This window comes from Megalopta genalis, chromosome 8 (genome assembly GCF_051020955.1).
Source record: "Megalopta genalis isolate 19385.01 chromosome 8, iyMegGena1_principal, whole genome shotgun sequence".
NCBI classification, from domain to species: Eukaryota; Metazoa; Arthropoda; class Insecta; order Hymenoptera; family Halictidae; genus Megalopta; species Megalopta genalis.
The window spans coordinates 4,679,485-4,701,032 of record NC_135020.1 but is presented as its reverse complement, the minus strand read 5'-3'; the positions used below and the strand labels follow the sequence as shown (position 1 = coordinate 4,701,032).

Below are 21,548 nucleotides of genomic sequence, written 5' to 3'. Positions count from 1 at the left end.
TCGCATAGTGTAAAAATATTTTTTAATTTATTCAAATGCGATTCATTAACCCCTTAATGCACAGTTTTTTTGAAAAAGGCCGGCCAAAAAATATCAATTTCTTTTAATGTAAAAAAACACAATTTAGATCGTTGTCTTGGCAAGAAAATTACAAAAATACAAAAATAATGGATATTTATACAATTGGTATGATTTCTAATTTTCAGAATGTTACTATTATTATTATTACTGTTATTATTATTATTATTACTGTTATTATTATTGTTGTTGTTGTTGTTATTATTATTATTATTGTTATTATTATTATTATTATTATTATATTTTAGAATCTGAATATGAATACGCTGTCGGAAAGCGGCTCACAAGGAAGAGACAAGTCGTAAATGATAAGTAGAAAAAGGATATATTTTATACTTGAGTAAGTAAGTGTTATAGCTTACAATCCCACATGTAAATGATAAATATCAATAAAACGATTGTTTTTTCTTTCGCTTTCACATTGTTATTTTCAATTCTCGATCGCATTCGAGTGTGAAAAATTACAGCAACATAAAGTACGACGCCGCTCGAATTATCTCGGGTGTGCACAGTTTGGCCAGTTTGGCGCGCTCGAGTTAACTCGAGCGTGCACGTTAAGGGGTTAAATATCTCGAAACAAGAAATATATGACTTAGACCACTTTCATAATTATGGGCACAACTATAAAAACGAGACGCAAGGCTCGATTAATCGTACCTCCTTTTCCCAAATTGTCCATTTTCATGCGCAATCTAAGCGCGAATTAGATAGAAATTACTGTACTTGTGCAGCAGCGGCGCGGCGAATCTCGTTACAGGTGGATCGAAGGGTCGCGGTGCGAGAACACTCTGAAAAATGCACTCTAACACTCTGAACGATTGTTCGAGCTTTGCGGCTCGTTTTTATAGTTACCGATTGTCAAATCGGTAGTCAAATCCTCTTCACAAATCGTTTATTTTTGTGCGCAATTTGAGCGCGAATTGAGGAGAATTTACTATGCTTTCTTATACTCGATCTCTGTCGCTTGAAGTAAATTTATTTATTTAATCAGATTTTTCATTACTCCAATAGCAGATGCCGTTATCAATCATTTATAGGTTTCAGTAAAGTTTTGTCGACTTCATGAGCTTGCCAAGGTTTGAAGTACTGACCTCAGAATACAGGATACTGTTTATATTGTCAGGGTGATTTAATTTTCTTTCTTCAATATCATAGTTTCTAACATTTATCGTTTCATGGTACAGTAAATTTTTCCTAATTGACGCTCAGCTTGGAAACAAAAATAGAAAAGTAGTTTAAAAAGAGTTAAAAAGTAGTAGAAAAATAGTTTAGGAAGAGAAGGTGCGATTATTCGAGCCTTGCGTCTTGTTTTTATTGTTGTTGACTATTGATAACTATAAGAACGAGCGCGAGGCTCGAATAATCGTATCTTCTTTTCTCCTTTTCTCAATTCTTGTGTGCAATCTGAGCGAGAATTAGGGAGAAATTACTGTACCGCGCAATAAACTCAATCTTCCGTCGATCTTATTATTAGGGGCGTGCGACAACCCAAAAATATCGGGACGTCAATAATCGAGACGAGTCGGAAGAGATCGGTCGAGTTGGATCGGATTCCCGAAAATTTCGAGATTTTCAAAGGTTTCGGGTTTCCCGAAAATTTCAAGATTCCCGAAGGAATCAGGTTTCCCGAAGAAGTCGAGATTCCCGAGAAGTTCGAGAGAACCCGGCTACCGTATCTCAAACTTCTGTGCATACTTATTACTACCCCTGTTCCATATATTCCCTATTATATAATTTTATAATGACACAATCGAAATTTCCGATCATTTACATGCGTTTTAATGAATACATTCATGGTTTCGAAATTTGTATTCTATATGTTTTCGGCAAATTGTGTTATTTCACCTCTTATTTATTTTATTTATTACTACAAAATTATCCAATTCGAAATACATGGAATAGGGTGTGTACACAAGTAAATATGCTCAGTATTTTGAGAAACGTAACCGGATTCTCGAACATTTTGGTAATCACGAAATTTTTGGCTATCGATCACGATCCCGAGCAAATTTCGTGTTCTCGACCCAACTCGATATTTAATGATTTAATGGTGCTTAATCCTTTAAGTTTAAAATAAATCTACCGTTCACGCCCCAAACTATTTTGTCCCATATGTAACTTTACGTCCTAATTAGAACAGTTGAGAAATACTATAATAATTGATCCTACGTATCACACAAGTATGGCATTATTCATCAACGTGATAGGAATCGGTAAAATAAGCAATTATTCATACCAAAGTCGATCAGACTGGCATAGAAGCGCAAAGAATTAAATTTGCTATTTTTTTTCGTTATGCAAAATGCACACAATCTAAGTAAATACAGCTAAAACAGAAAATACGTCTGGATCGATCAGATTGCATGGTGCCGTGCAGAAGCGAAATGTTTCCAAGAACGAAACCATCGGCCGTCTATCAAAGCCAAGCCGATTTCCTGTCCCGCATAATCAACGAAGACAGTCTGCTTTCCAATAATTCCTGATAATTCAATGATCCTGGCGAGTTCAATACCTCCGACCGCCTCTGTTCTCCATCAGGGAATAAATCATGCTACCGGCTGACTTTATCGCTTTGACGAAGGCTGTGCGCCCAGCTAATCGTCCGGTCAGCCTCGAATCAGAATGGAGAACCTGCGACCGGTCGACCGGACAGGAGGACACCGTGAGCGTACAAGCGACAATGAAGGGGTCGACGTGTTTTATTGCACCGCTGATACGCGAAAACGGGGAACCGGGCTGTCGGCGATCGCGAGTTAGTACAATGGCCCTCCACCGTATACCGTAATTAATCATCGCTTCCTCGACGAATCCACGCACTACGTTCCTTAACGTACCCGAACCTGTCTGCGTTTGTTCCGGGCTAGCTACAAGTTCCTGTAGCCAACAATGGGACCAGATTTAATGCGTCTGCTCTCCTGAATATCAATCAACCTGACACTTAATTCTTGCGGACACTGGCTGATCCGAGAGTTAATTGAGAAATTAGTCTCCTCTTCAGACGCACGCTCCGTTTCAGCGTACGAAATTTCTCTTCCACGCGAACTCGTTCCTACGATTAACCCTTAAATGCATGATTTTTTGTTTTGAATTTTAAAAAATCGTTTTTTATAGGAATGTAGTCATAGGTTACGTAAAAAATATATAAAAAAATCTAGGTAATAATATTGAGTATTTATTTTGAAAAAAAGTTGTATGTAGACTTTTGGCAACAATATGCGTTCATTACTAAAATTATTGTAGACGTAAACAAATGGTCATGTATTTATATTATCTATTAGTATAGGAATTTTCACATTATTTATAAATGAAATGCAGCAAAACAATTGCGATTTTTGTTGTGACACAAAGCGACCTTGCATTTGATGCACTCAGTCGGTGAAAATCCATTGCAACCTGGAAGTTATCACCCACCACATTCAAATGTCAGAAAACATATAACTTACCCGCCAAAAGTAATGTCAAGTCTTTTATTTCACACATGGTCTAATGTCTATTGTTATCAACGTGTGTTCGGAAACGCACATACTCAGGTTTTTGAATAAAATTAAGTGGAACTGGAATGTAGACAATTGGCAACAATATGCATTTAAGGGTTAAGCGTGTGATTTAACCTTGACAGAGCTGATCGTCACGTTGTGTACGACTGAGTGGTCGCTTAAATAAGCTAATTACAATCAGATTTACGATCGATGGGTGATCTAAGTATGATTTTCACTGATGATTCTTATCAAGTTTTTTATCAAGAGATTTGATGTTTGTACTATGTAGTTGTTCTCGACTACAGAACTATTTAAAGGCAAGGTTTGACATATTTCTTTTCAGCTCAATTAATTGATACATGGGTTGACTAGCACTAAAAGCGATCATAGTCTGTAATTAATGGTCAATGCTCGATTGGAACTTGTCCAATAAATATTATAAAAATACGCAGTGAGAACAACATGTTTGCAACGCCAATTTACTACAGTTTTTAATGCGGATCGACAAAGCAACCTGTTGCAGATAAACTTTCGTTTTGATATTTTGTAAATACTGTTCAAACTGAAACTTTTCTTTTTACGAATCTTCTTTGCATAGAATTAAATGCAAACCTGGTATAAGAGTCTACGTTTATATATTTTAAATATGACATAGAGCCTTACGTACAAACAATTTGATCCTGTATGATACTGTACAAGTATTAGAACATTTTTATTAATTCAAGCTTAATTTTAAATTCCAATAAAGATAAAGATAAAGCATATTTTCTTATTTCACGTCTAATTTTAAATTCACATAATGATATCGTACGAACCCATTTCTTCCGGCACGCCTGATATATCAAAAGGAACGTAGACAGTAATTGAATAAATAATTAAATAGATAATTTAAAAGAAGCTAATCGAAGTTTGCTGTCAGGATGCCGTAAACCCATGAACAGTTGCAGACGCGAATATGCAGAACAGACACAGAGAAAATTGGATAAGACATTTCGCGGAGATTCCTATCGTAATCGAGACTCGGGTATCACGTGAGATTCCTTTTTCGCCGTCTACTGGAATCGCGTTCTTTATTTTCAATTAGCGAGCGAAAGAAGCTTGGAAACTGGATCTAATATAGAGCGGAAGGATTTCGACTGCAACGTCGATTCCCATCAGCCTAGAACCGGAACAATTCCGAGATTCCAAGGTAAACGTAATACCGGTGTGATTAATAGTTCCCGCGTATCCCGTCGAAAATTGCTCTTTGATTAATCGAGTTCTGAAATTGCTTTACACGACGTGCGGCCCGCCCTAGTCCCCCTCCCTGTCTATTCGATAAAAATCACTGAATAAAATGGATACGGTACCGCCGCATTTCCGAGGAACTCGCGACACGAATTTCATTGCGACACGCTCCTCTCATAAGTTCTAAGTATCTCCGGTAAATGGCATTTTTTTTTGCTTCTCTATTAGAGACCCGCCGATCGGACCTTCGAGATTCCGGTCAAATCCTCCAGCTTTATCCGTTCCTTCCGCGACTCTCTTCCTATCTCCCTTTTTTTCTCTTTCCCTCACTCTCTCCGTCTCTCTCTCTCTCTCTCTCTCTCTTTCTCATTTTTCGGTCCTTTTTTGTCAGACCATTTCACCGAGCTATCGAAAAAACGATCTGCCAGCATCCACAATTTCAAGACGGATCTCTTCTCGTTGGACTCGAAATGAAACGGGTGGGAATCGGAATTCTTATTACCGTTCGTTTCCTCGACCCCCGCATCCGTTATATCTTCTCCGCTCGAACACGATAAGAGGGAATCCTGTCGAATTTCTTGCTTCCCCGCCCGGTTGTAAATTTGAATGCGGTCGAGAACTAGCTCACCGGTCGATTAAACTTCTTGGCGTTTTAATATCCCCACTCGGCGCGTTCTTATACTTTTGCTTCCGACGGAATGCCAGGTGTCCCTGAAACACGAAACAGATCGTAATTGCCCCGCGTCGCAGAGAATATTTTATTTTTGTCGGAACACCGATCATTATATTGTGCTTGTGCACGATAATCGGTGATACTGAAAGTTATAGCTCGGATTTATACAGAAATCGAATTTTGACGAAACTGGTTTTTGAATTTCCCAAAATGTAATGAATTATTTGAATTCATATTTTTTTCAATTTGTTTGGTATACTTTGGAATGCTTTGTGTATATTTTACTTGGTTTGAAATTTGTTCACTTTCAAATGAAAAATGTCTTGCATTCCAGAGTACTAGTCAAAAAAGGATGAAATCAACATTCGTCATTAGTACACCGCACATATTTATGTATAATAAAAATTGTCTGCTTCGGTTACAAGAAACGGAAAACAGAAAATGCAACAGTATACATGTATATCTGTTGCAACAGTTCTTTTTTCGATAATTTTATCAAATTGGAAATAATGTTACATTATTCTTAAATCTATTCAGACCAATGTCTATTCAGCTATTTAATGCATTTTAGTTTGCAGTCTAGTCATTATATTCGAAGAAAACAGCTTGCAACACTTTCTTTCTCTCTCACTCTCTCTCTCTCTCTCTCTCTCTCTCTCTACTCTCTCTCTCTCTCTCTCTCTCTCTACTCTCTCTCTCTCTCTCTCTCTCTCTCTCTCTCTCTCTCTCTCTCTCTCTCTCTCTATTTAACACAGTAAATAAATAGAACCTTAAATTACTAAAGTTCTTAAAATTTTTCGGTTCATCAAATATATATATGAAGTCACAAAACGATATGAAAAAAGAATATATATTATAAAGTACAAGCGACAAAAATGCTGTTGGCTTTATAAATTGTCCATCCTTTTCTCGAATTTTATAAATTGCTCCAAAAGGACCAATTTTTAAACCTTATTAAACTCCGATAAATACAATATTTTTTTGTTTACATCACAGTTTTCATTCTTATTTATCTCATTTTTAATGCTATCATCTCATAACGCATTGAATAGTATTCCTCCGCGTTCCAGTTCACGAGACGTCACCATAGAACATTCTGACAAAGGGGAAAATTCAGTTGGAGCCTTTGATGTTCGTATTTGCAAATTGGGTGACCTCGACTTTTTCGCAAAGAAAGCCATTTGTTCGAAAATTCTTCGAAAAGCGGTTAGCAATTTCTATACAAGTTTTTCAAAGTAAAAGAGTGAATCAGACTCCAAACAGTTAACTCCGTTTTTATGATTTCAGAACATTTTCAATTATCAAACGTAGTTTATTACAGGAAGCTTACTACGTAGTTCGTGCAGTTGCTCCAAATCTAATTATTTCTTAAGAACTTCAGAAGGTACATTGTTTGAATACTTTTTAAAAACTCCGCCGTTGGCGAAGAAACTATGATGGTTGGAGTTTGTTCACAAACTCTTTTCAACGAAAAATGAAATGAATTTGTGCGAATCCGTATAGCTTGAAAATGTAATGTGTAGTGACGTCATTTTCAGATAAAAGAATCGCGAGCTCTTTCAATTTGTTACGTACAACAAGAAATGTCTAATTGATGTTTAATTGATATTGTAAGCATCAATTACGCATTTCTTGTTGTCCATAACAAATTGAAAGAATTAGATTAAATAGTTAACTTTAAGTGCGACTAATGTACATTATATGTATTTCAGTTTTTCAGACACACACACACACACTCTCTCTCTCTATATATATATATATATAGTTAATAAGTTAGTTAAAGTTAACAATGTAATCTAATTCTTTCAATTTGTTCAATAATAATAAAAATAAGAAGAAGAAGAAATTATTGAAATTATTGAACAAATTGAAAGAATTAGATTACATTGTTAACTTTAAATGCGACTAATGTATATTATTTTATAATTGGGCTCTGGATTTCATGCATTTATGACAAATATTAGGTATAATTTAATCTAATTAGATGATTGAGAGTATTTAATAGTACCGAAATATTACGTTCATTTTGCTGAAATCATTGAAAAAAGAAGCGAAAGTTCTTCGTAACCTCTATTTCATACAATAATTGATGGAGACAATTTTTACTTTGTACAAAGTTCAGGAGTATATTAATATAAACATGTTTGGATTTATCCAAACTCCGCACAATTGCTGTTATAATATATGCTTGAATAAAGAAGTTTATCGACAATTTTCTTATATAAACGTTTTTATAATTTCATTAACTATAATATAAAAATCATCGTTATATCATCATCGTTAAATATTATAAAAATATCACGTTCGTATAACTTATCATTAAATATTTCAGCACTTGACTGTTCAATGATAACCGCCATTCGAGTTATTTTCTCCTCTCAATTAATGCAAATTCGTCAAGAGCCAAAATAATCAAAGTAATCAAGGCTGGGGAAGTTAGGTGAGTAACAATGTGTACTCTCTCTTCGTTCTTCGTCTACGAGGCAGCACGTTGCACGTCGAGTTATCTAATTAGGTCGAAGACGATTGTTCTGGTTCCTTTCCGCAATATTCCTCGAGTCGCGCGACGTTAGAGAGCGAAATCTGTTTTCTCATTCACCGTTAGACACGTAATGGGATAGGAATATAGCCCAAAGAGGAAACACTATACAAGGTGTCCAAGGACTCCTGTTACACCCGGAAAGAAATCATTCCTGACGTAATTTCAAGTATCTTTTTCCGTAGCGAAAATGCTGGTTGTTTCTCCGTTAACAAGATATCAACGAAAACTACGAACCAATCAGAGACTGATTGCGACACTGATGCGCGTCGGCACGATAACAAGATCGACACGGCTTCAGCCGTACTCCCTCTCTGATTGGTCCGTCTTTTCTGTTAATAACTCGTTACCTAAGCTGTAACCAACATTTTCGCTAAGGAAAAAGTTACTTCAATTCGCTTCGGGAATCATCCCTTTTAACTAGAATTCTGGTACATTAAATTCTCCCCAATAATCCACCAACTAGTAAACAAAAATGAACAATTCGGGAAGAGGAGATACGATTATTTTTATAGTTGTTAACAATCGGCGACTATAGAAACAAGCCGCGGCTCGAATAATCGTCTCTTCTCTTCCCAAATCGTTCATTTTTGTTTACAAGCAGAGGGACAATTCGGGAGAACTTACCGTACATCCTGCAAAAGGAATGGTCCGGCTACCAACGGAATCACGAAGCAACTTTCTTGGCGTTTTCATGAAAAATCGAGAGAGCGAATGCAGGGAAAAAGGGCGCCGTTATAAATTAGCCAGCAGCGCAAAGCGGTCAGCAGTTCGCCTATCGCTGCATGGATCAGTTAATTACACGGCGAACTCGTAACCCGCAATACCTCGTACGATAATAAGCTGCGAGAATGATAACGTCGCCTCTCATTTTCGTTGAACCCCTCGTAAATTATCGCCGAACCGCATGCGAAATCAGCCGGCATTAATTACCGGAGATTCGTTCGCATATTTTCCAATACACCGGCAACTCCCTTATCGTCAGAAGTGTTCGATGGCGCTCGCCCGCCGATCAGCCGCGGATACGCAATTAACGGCGCCGAGATTCGTTCCAGCTGAATGTTTGCCACCATTCGCGCAGAACCGCCCCCGGGAAGAATATGAAATTCATTGGCACGCGTCGCATGGGAAAACAGAATGACAATTACTCTCCAACAAAATGGCCAACTGCATACGTGTTCCTGGGCCGGCGGAAAAAGTCGCGTGCCATGCGCCGCATACGTATTCAATCCGACGATCAGAATTACCCTGGTTGACTGACTGACTGAAACACACGGGATCACCGTGGAATGGAAATGCCCCGAACGAACGGGCTAATTTATGCCGGGCGTCGGGAGAAGGGGGAGCCAAGTGGCATTACCCCGCCGGGTAATGGAAACGTATAGGCTCTCGCGCAACCCCGTCATACCGTATCCTTTGGAATGATCCAAGGCGATAAGATCTGTCAAGAAGTCGGATTAACTCTGTGCGATACAGAATAATGGAAAATAAAAGTGCGCGTGTTGCACAGAAATTTTATTTTATAACATGTTAGGGTTCACTGATCCTCGAGTAATTTTCATTTTTCAAGGTGGTATTAAAAATTTTCTACTATTATTTAAGAATTTGAAAGTTACATTTATAACATGGTTGAATTCATTGTTAACTATTGTGCTTCGACTAACTTTAATTTTTCAAGGTGGTATTAAAATATCCTATTATTATGTAGCTATTAGGAAGTTACATTTATAACATGGTTGAATTCATTGTTAACTACTGTGCTTCGACTAATTTTAATTTTTCAAGGTGGTATTAAAAATATTCTACTATTATTTAGGAATTGAGAAGTTACATTTATAACATAGTTGAATTCATTGTTAACTATTGTGCTTCGACTAATTTTAATTTTTCAAGGTGGTATTAAAAATATTCTACTATTATTTAGGAATTAGGAACTTACATTTATAACATGGTTGAATTCATTGTTAACTACTGTGCTTCGACTAATTTTAATTTTTCAAGGCGGTATTAAAAATATTCTACTATTATTTAGGAATTGAGAAGTTACATTTATAACATAGTTGAATTCACTGTTAACTATTGTGCTTCGACTAATTTTAATTTTTCAAGGTGGTATTAAAAATATTCTACTATTATTTAGGAATTAGGAACTTACATTTATAACATGGTTGAATTCATTGTTAACTACTGTACTTCCACTAATTTTAATTCTTTCAGACGGTACGAAAAATATCCTGCTATTATTTCAGAATTAGAAAGTTGGGACATTTTGAATTCTGTCGTGAGAGTTGAGCGATTTTGAAAGATTAAATACATTAATGCATTTGCAAGCGTTGCATTGTAGCCAAACTTGTTATGATATTGGACACTTTATGTTCATTTCAATCCGAGATATAATAGCTAAGTTAAAATTAGTAATGTCGTGATTTAAGTTACTTTTCCAAATTTATTTCATAATATGTAATTTAAATCACGCTGACATGCAGTGCTTGTACGAAGTAATATAGTATTATGCTGAAGTGTTCATCTGCGATTTTCATGAAACTTTGCTCATCTGTATGTAATATTCATGAAAATGTTCGACCAAGCGTGCTAAAAATTTGTGTCAAATTTTCCGTGAAATCTGCATTTCAGTAAAATGAGGACACTCGACCGTTATTGTCATGATTAGAACTAAAATTATTACTTACTAACAGAGCATTCGAAATTAAAAGTGACGCTTCATTCGATATGGAGTACCGTTCATTTTGAAACTTCATCAGTGGTACTATAGTAAATTTAACGAAAAATAAACAGAAATGCAATGGCTAAAACTATTTCCTTTTATTAAACACGGACAGGAATCAGTATGTAAAGAATAATGGAAAAAAATGAAAGAATTTAATACTCTATTTATCGCCACTTTGTTCTCTTATTAACTCAATAAAATTATATTTAACAAAATTGTGAAAACGTGAATAAAACGTTGCAAAATCGTATAAATGTGAATAAAAATGCAACATATAACAATGTAAAACGAATCAAACAGATAATAAACCAACTGGAACAATTGATCAAAAGGACTAGCAGGAGTCGTGTTTAAATCAATAAATTAATAAAATATATCGAAATGAATATTTTTTCGCCATTCGCTTTGAAAGCCAACGTTTTATCTGTTTTATTGCCAATATATGAAAGTTTAAAAAATACACGTCAAAGAGGATTTGTCAAGAATATTAACTAAGCAAAGTTAATTATAAATATAGCTTACATATCGAAGAATAATTCGTTTACCGTGATAGAGTCTGGCAAACAGCGGTATAAATACATAGCTGGAAAAAATTGTCCGGTAATTTCGCTAATTCCACAAACAGACCACGTAATGTCGCTAATTCTTTTACAGTATACGTTCCCTTTCACGTTCCAAGAACGTTTAAACATTAGCTTTAATACCCAGTTTTATATTCCGTTAAGCGTTTTATCTCTATCCCACTGGTAGTCTTTAGCTCCTTTGTTTCGACCACTTTTCCGTTGTTTCTCTTTGGCTTGGTGAAGTCCCTTCTCTATCTATTGACGCTACAATATTCCTTTGATGCACATTTTCACAATGACTTCGTCCATACCCGAGAATGCCTCGGAGTAAAATATTTTGTCACTGAGCAATAACAACCGGAGCGAGCTTTGCAAAGCATACTGTACGAAATGTTGAAGTTTTTAGAGATTGATACGTCAACCGTTACATTATTCGCGAGTGACACAATCTATATATATTATATACCGTATATATATATATATATATATATATATATATATATATATCTCCACTAACTTCTTTCGCGATGTATCGCTCAAGCGAAATTTCATTATGCTTGGTAGGATCTGAAAGAGTTAATCCTTTAATGTCGCGGCAGACATTGACATTCTCACTAATAGTTTCTTATTTTCCCGATTTAGATTATAGTCATAAATAATGCCACGATTCATGTAAAACTTAAAAGACGGTAACTTGATCCAAGACTTAACTAAATTATTTAATACTAGATTCATGGAGCACAAAAAACAGCTGTTTTATATTAGTTTATAAAAGTAACAATAAGACATTTATTCTGATTTTGAACAAGTGTTATTGTAACATTTACAGTGTGTAACATATGAATTGAATAAATAACTCATAAATGTATCTTTACGATATGAATAATCGTAAGTTAAAAAATTAGTAACCCGTCACTTTGACGGGTTTCGTAAATCTAGTGTTAATACACTAATAACCCCGACTAGCAGTTGATCTGCCTATATTATTTCTCAACTGCTCTAAATTGGTTGTAAAATTAGATATGGTAACGAAAATGAATTTCACAATGTTATAGCAAATTCTGATTTAAGAGTGAATAAAACATTGAACGACAAAGGATTGAATAATGAATAGTTCTAATAAATATTTATCCTATAGTGTTTTATAGTTTCGCCAGTTGAACTTCAATTCTATGGAATTCTTTAGCACAATGTCTTAAAGTTTTCAGACCACAGGCAAACCGACGGGAATATCGTATATGGTCGAGAGAGACTTTTCTACTGCCGATTCGACAGAATTCCAGAAAGGACAAGAGTTAGTCCGTTTCTCGTCTCGAGTCGGCATAAAGAAACTCGATACGAATGGAGCTCCAGAGTCGTAGGTTAGCAAGCCAGAAATAAATCTCTCCGGACTGAAAATATGACTGCCGGGATATTGAGATCTAACTCGGGAAAGAGGGACGAGGTTTTACGAGACAGCGGGAGCCATCAGTCAGGAATGAGGATCGCGCCGCGATAATATCGTAATACTTCGGCGCGGCGATGGCCGCGGGGGAGCACGACACCAACTTCAAACGATATATATGTAGTCTCAGCGAAATTCGGGTAGGTGATAGGTGTTGCCCGGATCACGGTAAGACGCAGAAACTTCACCTGCGGGAGACGGGGATCCCTTGAATCATATTGCTCGAGCCGCTTTAGTTACGGCAAGTTACGGTCTAATATCTGGCCCATGGAAGCGTTCCGGCTGCTCGATGATCTTATGGGTGTAATGGCACCTCTGTTTTAACAATCGGGGATAAACCATCATCGCCTCTCCCCGCGGCATCGATCCGATATCTGACACTAATTGTAGGATTAACCGTGGCGAATTAATCATAAATTACAGCAGCAGATCCCGCTACGCTGCTGGCTATTATCTCGGGCATTTGTCACGAACGAGCTTGAAATCAGCGTTAACCTTCCAAACGAGAGCAACGTCGAATTCGCGTTCTAAATATTTTGTAAAATTTAGCAAGAAAAAAATTTTTATTTCAATATGATTTGATAAAATTTCATTTAGAAAAATCTTGTTGTTCTTTCTTCGTTTCCCTTTCTAGATCCTTCTCATTCTAATTCTTAGGTCGCATTTGCACAATAAGTAAAACCAGGCCACGAATTATCGAAAAATCCAAAACTCGCCCGCGGTTAGAAGGTTCAAAGAGTCGAAGTTTTAAAGATCCGAAAAATCGGCAACAAAATTGTCTTTATTGTTCATGTTGAAACTATTAATCGCGAAATGTAAAAGAAGTTGTACAAAAAATCACGCGACTAAAAAGTTTCACTTTTTGGTTGCAAATAACGATTGAGATTATCTGACGACATTTTTGATTGGCAATAATTATAATTGACGATGGATATTTTCTTCAGTCTCTTATAAGAATCTTCGATAAGGGGAATTTGTAATAGTTGTCGGTGAGGGAAACACTATTTTGGCCATTGAATTAGTGTAGTTAGTGTTGTAGGCTAGAGTGCCGCGCTATTTCTGACCCATGATAAAACTTTGCTCGCAATTGATATAGACAATTTTTATTTTGCACAAACACCAGCAGTCTATTTAACACTAACAACCTTGAATCGAAGCAATGGTTGTATTGCAGCGATTTTTCATATCGATTGTAACAGTTATGGTTTCTAACCATGACTGTTAAAATGATCTTTTACTTAACTTTTTTGAAGTATGTGTCAGAGTGACCCTTAACAAATTTAGCAATATTATAATGATGTACAGTGTAAATTGTGGATCTTTATGGAAAATCAAAATTGTATAGATCGACCGCAAGAAGCAGGAATCGGATAAAAATTCAGTCTTCCACTTGATCATTTTAACACAGTCGAAGCAGTACACAAAATGCATAATCTAATAGCAAGGTAGACGACATTGCAGTAGTCGCTTTATACAACAATACAAATGCACCATTTCTTTTTCGATTCAAAAGACAGACTTAATTAGATCCAAAGGACAGCAAACGAATGTTTATGTCGATATTGGATTCTTCGGTATTCAGGAGTAAATGCAGGACAATTCGTATTCCGATTGCATCGTGCAACGGGCTGGCGCACGTAGCCGGGACTCGAATTGAAATCGATCGATCGACGGCGAGATACGGATCGAGGACCTCCTCGGCGTTATCTCGAAACCTTGTCATTTGTCACGACGTAAGCCATGGGATGGGGGCTGGATCCCGAACCACGTGCGACGTCTCGCGAGATCCCGATGCACAGATGAAATCAAACCGTGGAGAATTAGTCGAGACAGCTGGGTGGTCCTTTCCACCCATATTCCTTCAGTGACTCTCGATATTTAGATAATTGGTGCGCCATTCCGACCGACACGACGCGGCGCGGCGCAGCGTTCCCTGTGATGGCAAACGCGTTCGATTAAACCTGGTACTTAGTATAATTGGCGTACGTTATGATTATCGCTCATTAGACCAGCCCTTTGTGACTAATTGCGCGTCTGATTCGGGCTTATTTCCATCTAAATATATGTGACTGAATTTCAGGAGAACATTGATTCTTCCTTGGATCTGTTCAAGTTCGATGTAAAACGTGAAAATAATGCGATGCGATCGGCACAAAGAAACTTTTGTTTCGTAATGGCTCACAGTCGATCCTTCATTCTTGCTTTTGCGTGTAGACAAAGCACTATGGATCTGAAATTCTCCTCCGTATTCGATGTTTAATTACGCTTTTAACGTAAGCCGTGTTATTCTCGAGTATTCCAGTTTTAGTTTCGTTACAACGATTGTTATTATTTCGCGTCCGAAAGGTAAAGTTATTCAACCTGAAGAATATCTTGACGTTGAGAACACTGGGATCACTCTCGATGGCGTAGCCAGGATACAAAGAGATAATTGATATACTTTTCGCTGGTAAAATATCAAGAGTCGTCGGATATAATGCTTTCGAGAGGAATATTTGCCCCTTAATCCCCGTTTCGATAAAAATGTTCAGTGAACGTGAATTCGAAGCCTTCGAGTGAGAACAGATAAAGGTGTAGAGGCTATAGACTCTGTTCTAGTTCCAAGACTCCTTGTATCGGTTGCCTTCTAGTGGTTATCCTATGATTATTCTCTAAGGCTTCATCGATGGATCTATGGAATTTCTCCGCGATCCGTCCTTATATCCAGAGGAAGGTTCTACTAGATCAATTCGCTGTGCCGAATCGATTCGCGTAACTAGCCTCCAACCGTTCCTTCCATCACGATGGATGAAATTAATTTTCGTTCCAGTATCTAGTGAAAATCATGTTAAAGTTTATCATATTGAAGAATGAAAATTGCTCATTTAGAATTGCGTTCCCCAACTTTCGGACAAGTTGAATCAATCGACGAAAAGAAAATTGATAATTAAATACTGTTCTAAAATGTGTTATAAAATGATGAACTAGTGTTCTTAAATTTTTACACCGAATGTGAAACGTTTGCCTTACTCGCTGTTTTAATACGAACAACAAGATACGTATGATGAGTCATACATCCTGCCACAGTTAGATTAATTGAAACTTTAAGTTCGAATTCTTAACCTCTTGCACTACGATTTCTTTTAAAGCCTCGTTGATTAGCACTTCTTTGTCCTTAATAATTTCGCTAATAGAACGAGACAATTTTTGTTTATCGCATGTCTTCGTTTACTTTCGTTCCTATATTCTGATCGCAGAAGAATCAAATTTTGTTTGGACTTAGAAGAAACGAATAACCGGAGTAGTTAATTAAGCACGCAACATATTATCGAAGACAATGTTGTATAAAAATCAATGTACCAGGCATCGTATCCTTTCTGCATCTGAATTTCAAAAAGCTCTTAACACTTAACAGAAGGATTGTTTTTTTTTCTGTATTTCTCGGTTTCCGGGCATTTTTTAAGAGAATTAAATAAACATGTATGTATGATTTTAAAGTTAGTTTTATTAAATCAAAACTATTTTCGATAAAATTTTACGAAGTTATTTATTTACATGTCTAGTATTAATAAAATATTAATAAAGTATTAAGAAGTGTTAATAAAGTATTAATAAAGTATTAATAAAAATTCAAGCGAAAACGTGGCCCGTCCTAGCATGTCGGAATAGAAAAACGTAAATTTACGTACGTCTGTCGAGCGTTAAGGTTGTGTTAGTGAAGGCATCAAGGAAAAATTGTGGTTTACAATACCTGTAGAAACTGGAATTGAAAATTATTAATTCCAGAAATGTACAAAAATATATATAAAATTGTAACTGGTACGGGTTTGCTAAAGAGTCCAATTTTTATATCAAAACATTAAATTAACATTTGCTACAAAACCTTTATTAAACAAATAAATTTATTTTCTCCATCATCGTCTAGTTTAGAGCTGTTCAACAGCTTGCCCGTACAGACAGCGATTTTCAATTAAAGGCAAACACCGATAGGTGGGCTGTAAGCCCCACTCCCAGCGATAATGGTGCCCCCCCTTAGCTCCTCGTGGGACTTCTCACCAGTAACAATACGTTACTTTGTTGAAAACGGTAACAGAGATCGACTGTACTTTACGTCGAGATTACACTTCGCTTTCTTTTTCGTCGCGTCCCCACTCCGCTAAGACGCTTGCAAATAGCTTTGCCTCGCAGCTTTGCTCTTAGCTCGTGGCTTTGCTCTTGCCCGCTGTGAGGCCTATTGAATGGATTACCTTTAAACCACCGACAATCATTCCACCGGCAATGTTTACATCGACACAATTCCTCTGACACCGGGTTTCGTCGAAGTTGTTTATTTACCGACACGTTCAAATCACCAACAAATGTTTAAGTACATCGACACTCCACCGACAAATATTATCGTCGACTAGCAATCAGTACATTCTTGTCAAACGCGTCGCGTTGTACGTGTCTTTACAGTATTGTATACGTACATACATATAGAAATATTATTTGCAAAGGAGAATATTACAAAATCGTGAAACGTATACCGGAATAGACCTTGTTAAAGAGCTGGCACAAAATATGTCCCTGTATTTGTGGTTAATACTAGATTTACGAAACATAAAAAACAGCTGTTTTATATTAGTGTATAAAAGCAAGAACAACATAAGTGTATCTTTACGATATGAATTATCGTAAATTAAAGAATTAGCGAGCCGTCATTTTGACGGGTTCCGTAAACCTAGTGTTAATAAATTTTCCGTAATTGAAGTTAATATTTGATTCGTGAAAATTAAGAAATCTATGTTAATAAACTTATACACGTGGCAAGTTAAATGGCTCGAGTCCGTCCCGATCTTCTGTCAAAGCCTCGTGTTGCGGGTTCTCGAACTTCGCGCCGTCACCTCTCATTGGTCAGTGTTTTTCGTTAATAACTCGTAAACAAAGCCGCAGATTGCATTTTCGCAAAGGAAAAAGTTACTTAGAATGACCTCAGCTACACCACATTTCCGTATTGCGAGACATTTTAGGGACACCCTGTATATTTTTCCTCTGTAGTAGCAATGAAAGTTTAATTTATGACGATTAGCAATGTTATATTTTTAAATAAAGTATTAATATGAATCTGCCATGGTAGTTTTCATCATCTCCCTCAGTTTTACTTCATAGACGGAAATAGACTGGCGATAATATACAGGGTGTTCCACAATTATTTTAACAGCCGAAAATGAGGGGTAGCTGAGGTCACTTGAAGTAACTTTTTCCTTTGCAAAAATGCGATCTGCGGCTTTGTTCACGAGTTATTAACGGAAAACACTGAACAAAGAGTGGTGACGGCGCGAAGTTCGAGAGCCCGTAGCACGAGGCTTTGACAGATGGTCGGGACGGACTCGAGCCGCGTTCGAAGTATCGAACAAATCAAGAAGCGAAAACTTTCCGGATTTTTTTTTACTACCTAACAGTGATATTTTTAAGAAAAACGCTGTTAACCGCTACTTTAGAACGTCTGAAGAATATTTACTAATTTTTCGGACCCGAAATAGTAAGTAATTTAAGCGTGACGGCCGTTTTAATTTTCTAGTGTGCATGACACCTTGTGTGTAACATATGAAATTTTTAAGCAAGGTGTACAGTGAAGATTAACAAAGTACGTAAATGAGGTCAATGCACTATCCTGCACACATTTCCGTGCATGAAGTGGAATTTACAACTAAATGGGTGACCTTAACATAACTTTCACATGACCTTGACATGACCTTGGCATAACCTTGATATAACCTTGATATGTCAAGGTTATGTCAAGGTCAACATATGAAATTTTTAAGATATGTCAAGGTTATTGATAATATTCTTCATATTTCTCTAACAAACATATATCCCTTACATCCTTTAACACGATTATTATTTATTAAATTAGCTTTGCGAATCGTTCGTTGAACTGTGCTCGGACACGGAATTATTGACCTTGACATAACCTTAACATGACCTTGACATAACCTTGACATAACCTTTATATAACCTTGATATGTCGAGGTTATGTTAAGGTCATGTCAAGGTCATGTCAAGGTTATGTCAAGGTCAATAATTAGTAAATTAGTAAATATTCTTCAGACGTTCTAAAGTAACGGTGAACAGCGTTTTTCACAGCGGCTCGAGTCCGTCCCGACCATCTGTCAAAGCCTCGTGCTGCGGGCTCTCGAACTTCGCGCCGTCACCTCTCATTGGTCAGTGTTTTCCGTTAATAACTCGTAAACAAAGCCGCAGATCGCATTTTCGCAAAAGAAAAATTTACTTCAAATGACCTCAGCTACCCCTCATTTTCGGCTGTTAAAATAATTGTGGAACACCCTGTATATCGGTAAATATTATATGTATTAAGTATATAGATATTGCGAATAAAGATCGTTGTCAATGAAATAAATGTCGATAACAACATTTGTCGACGAAATGAGTGCCGATGTAAACATTTGTCGTTGATTTCAACGTGTCGATATGTAAACAATGTCGACGAAACCCGGTGTCGGTGATATTGTGTCGATGTAAACATTGTCGGTGAAATGATTGCCGGCAGTTTCACACTAGATTTACGGAGCATAAAAAACAGCTGTTTTATATTAGTTTATAAAAGCAACAATAATACATTTATACTGATTTTTAACAAGTTTCATTGTAACATTTTCCGTAACTAATATATAAATTTAATAAATAACTCATAAATGTATCTTTACGATATGAATAATCGTAAATTAAAAAATTAGCGACCCGTCATTTTGACAGGTTCCGTAAATCTAGCGTTAAAAGTAATCCCTGTTGAACAAGCTCTGGTCTAGTCGATGCATCCCCCAAAAAATTAGGAAAGCTTAAGAATAATGCATTAACAATTTCGTGGCATTAGAAACGTGAATTTTCAAAAGCAATTCATTAGTTACCAATAAGATGCAAAAAATGACGAAGATGAGGAAAGAGCGAATTAATTTGAACGTCGAATAATATTCCGAATTTTCAGATCTCCAATCTTCTTGGCGAGTGATCCTTCCGAGGTTTCGGTAGAGACAACTATATATATATATTTCGGTTCACTCCATCATCAATCCCAAAATTTCATACAGCTCGAATTTGTTAGCGCAGTTCCCGTTACATCATTTTCAGATGAATTCTCTCGGCTAGTAATTGGACTACTCCTCGTTGTATCCGACAGTGGATTCCGCAACGGGTTGCCGATTGGTCGCGGCACTCGAGTTTCCTGACCGCAGCTTCCAACTGTACGGCCCGATAACGACGTTCGTGTCTTTTGACATAAATACAAATTATCCGACCGCGTTGTTACGTTACTCGTAACACGACGTCGCTTTCGCAGGCTGAGTCCACTCTGCTGTAATTTTCAGAAACAAATACAACAGTCAGCTGCCTATGCAACAAACCTCGGCCCCGCAGAAACAGTCGAAAAGGTAGAAACTGCGTACAGTTCCTTCGCGAGACTACCAGATGAAATTAACACTTAGCCGACCGATCGGATAGATCTATCCATTTCCAAGCTAGTCGGTGGCCGACAGCTCGGGTAGATCAACCCATTTCCAAGCTAGTCGGTAGCCGACCGATCGGGTAGATCTACCATTTTGACCTGAGAAACGCTTCTTTCTCTATAGAGCTTCTTATTTCTATAGAGTACAACATATAATAAAATGCACACCAGCACACCAACACCACACCCATTAGAAATCGAAATGCTACCTCTCACGACTCTCACAACTTTTTCGAATATATAAGACTCCGCTCAACTTGCAAATATTAGTGTAGAAGCTAAGCTCCTTGCTGTGACTCTCAACAAGTGGTGTGAAACGAAGTATAGAAAAAATATCCCTAAAAATGTCCAGGAACATGAGTGACAATTCAAGCGATGAGTTGTTTATGGACATACTATCAGGCTGTTCTGAAGACATTGATCTACTGATAAGTGATTGTGAAGTTGACGACAATAATAGTACCATCGTTCCTATATATCAGACTAATCGACGAATCCTTTCGGTGAATCGGAAGATGATTCCGCCGATGACTCGGAATCAAATGTTATTGTCAATGGCGTCGATGATTGGACAGAAGATGATATTAGAGTTGAACTGAAGCATATGGTCGAACTGCATGCATCAACACAATGCCTGAACATCACGATATATTACTACTTTTTTGTTCCATATTTGAGTTACGTTATTTATCCGTCATCTTTACTGTCCTTGATTTTCTGACTCTATTAACTATACTTTTTGAATAACCATTAAAAAATAATTATTATAAACTTTTAAATTCGAATTTTGTATAAGCAATATGTGAAATCGTTGAACGAAATTGTTACCGTAAGATACAATTGATCGCATAAATAATTTTCGGACGTTTTTGATTTCAAATAGCGAATTTCAGTCCGTGCTACCTCAGAAAAATGCGCGGTGGATAGCGCAGTTTGGCTTTCCCGAGCGCGGTGGAAACCATACAGGTCTCTGTGGCGCGCGCGGTCGGCTAAGTGCTAAGGGTCGATGCACGTTTAGGATTGATTCACGTGAACGTGCCAGGCTCCGGCCGTACTCCAAGGCTGACCAAGGCCGAATCATTCTTACATTTGATTTACATCGGAGTGTTCACACTACGCGTGCCAGGCCGCCCGGCACCATCCAAACGTGTTCACACTTGCAGGCAGGCTCGGGCCTGGCTTGCTTCGCCCGTAACCAAAACAAAGCAAGACCGAACTACGGAATTGGTACGATGCGGACAAAGTGCGCAATCTTTCGTTATAACGTTGCAGGCAATAAACGGGAAAGCATTTCAACTTGACAAAGCATGCAAAAAAAAGGAATCTATGAAGGCTAG

The 21,548-nt window shown here is 37.1% G+C and overlaps 1 protein-coding gene and 1 long non-coding RNA gene across 4 annotated transcripts in view; one reads left to right on the top strand and one right to left on the bottom strand.

The window, feature by feature from the left end:
* The window catches only part of LOC117225138 (limbic system-associated membrane protein), a 186,175-nt gene that overhangs the window by 103,637 nt on the left and 60,990 nt on the right, over positions 1-21,548 (bottom strand). The window contains exon 2 of one of the 3 annotated variants that reach the window (XM_033478458.2): positions 5,413-5,495. The exons of 1 other annotated variant lie outside the window; for it this stretch is intronic. The gene's annotated coding sequence lies outside the window, so the exon portion shown is untranslated. Of the gene's footprint in view, positions 1-5,286; positions 5,496-21,548 lie in introns of all 3 variants that reach the window. One more of the 3 variants, XM_033478457.2, reaches the window with a different exon arrangement.
* The window catches only part of LOC143259988 (uncharacterized), a 76,759-nt gene that overhangs the window by 11,804 nt on the left and 43,407 nt on the right, over positions 1-21,548 (top strand). The window lies entirely within an intron of this gene.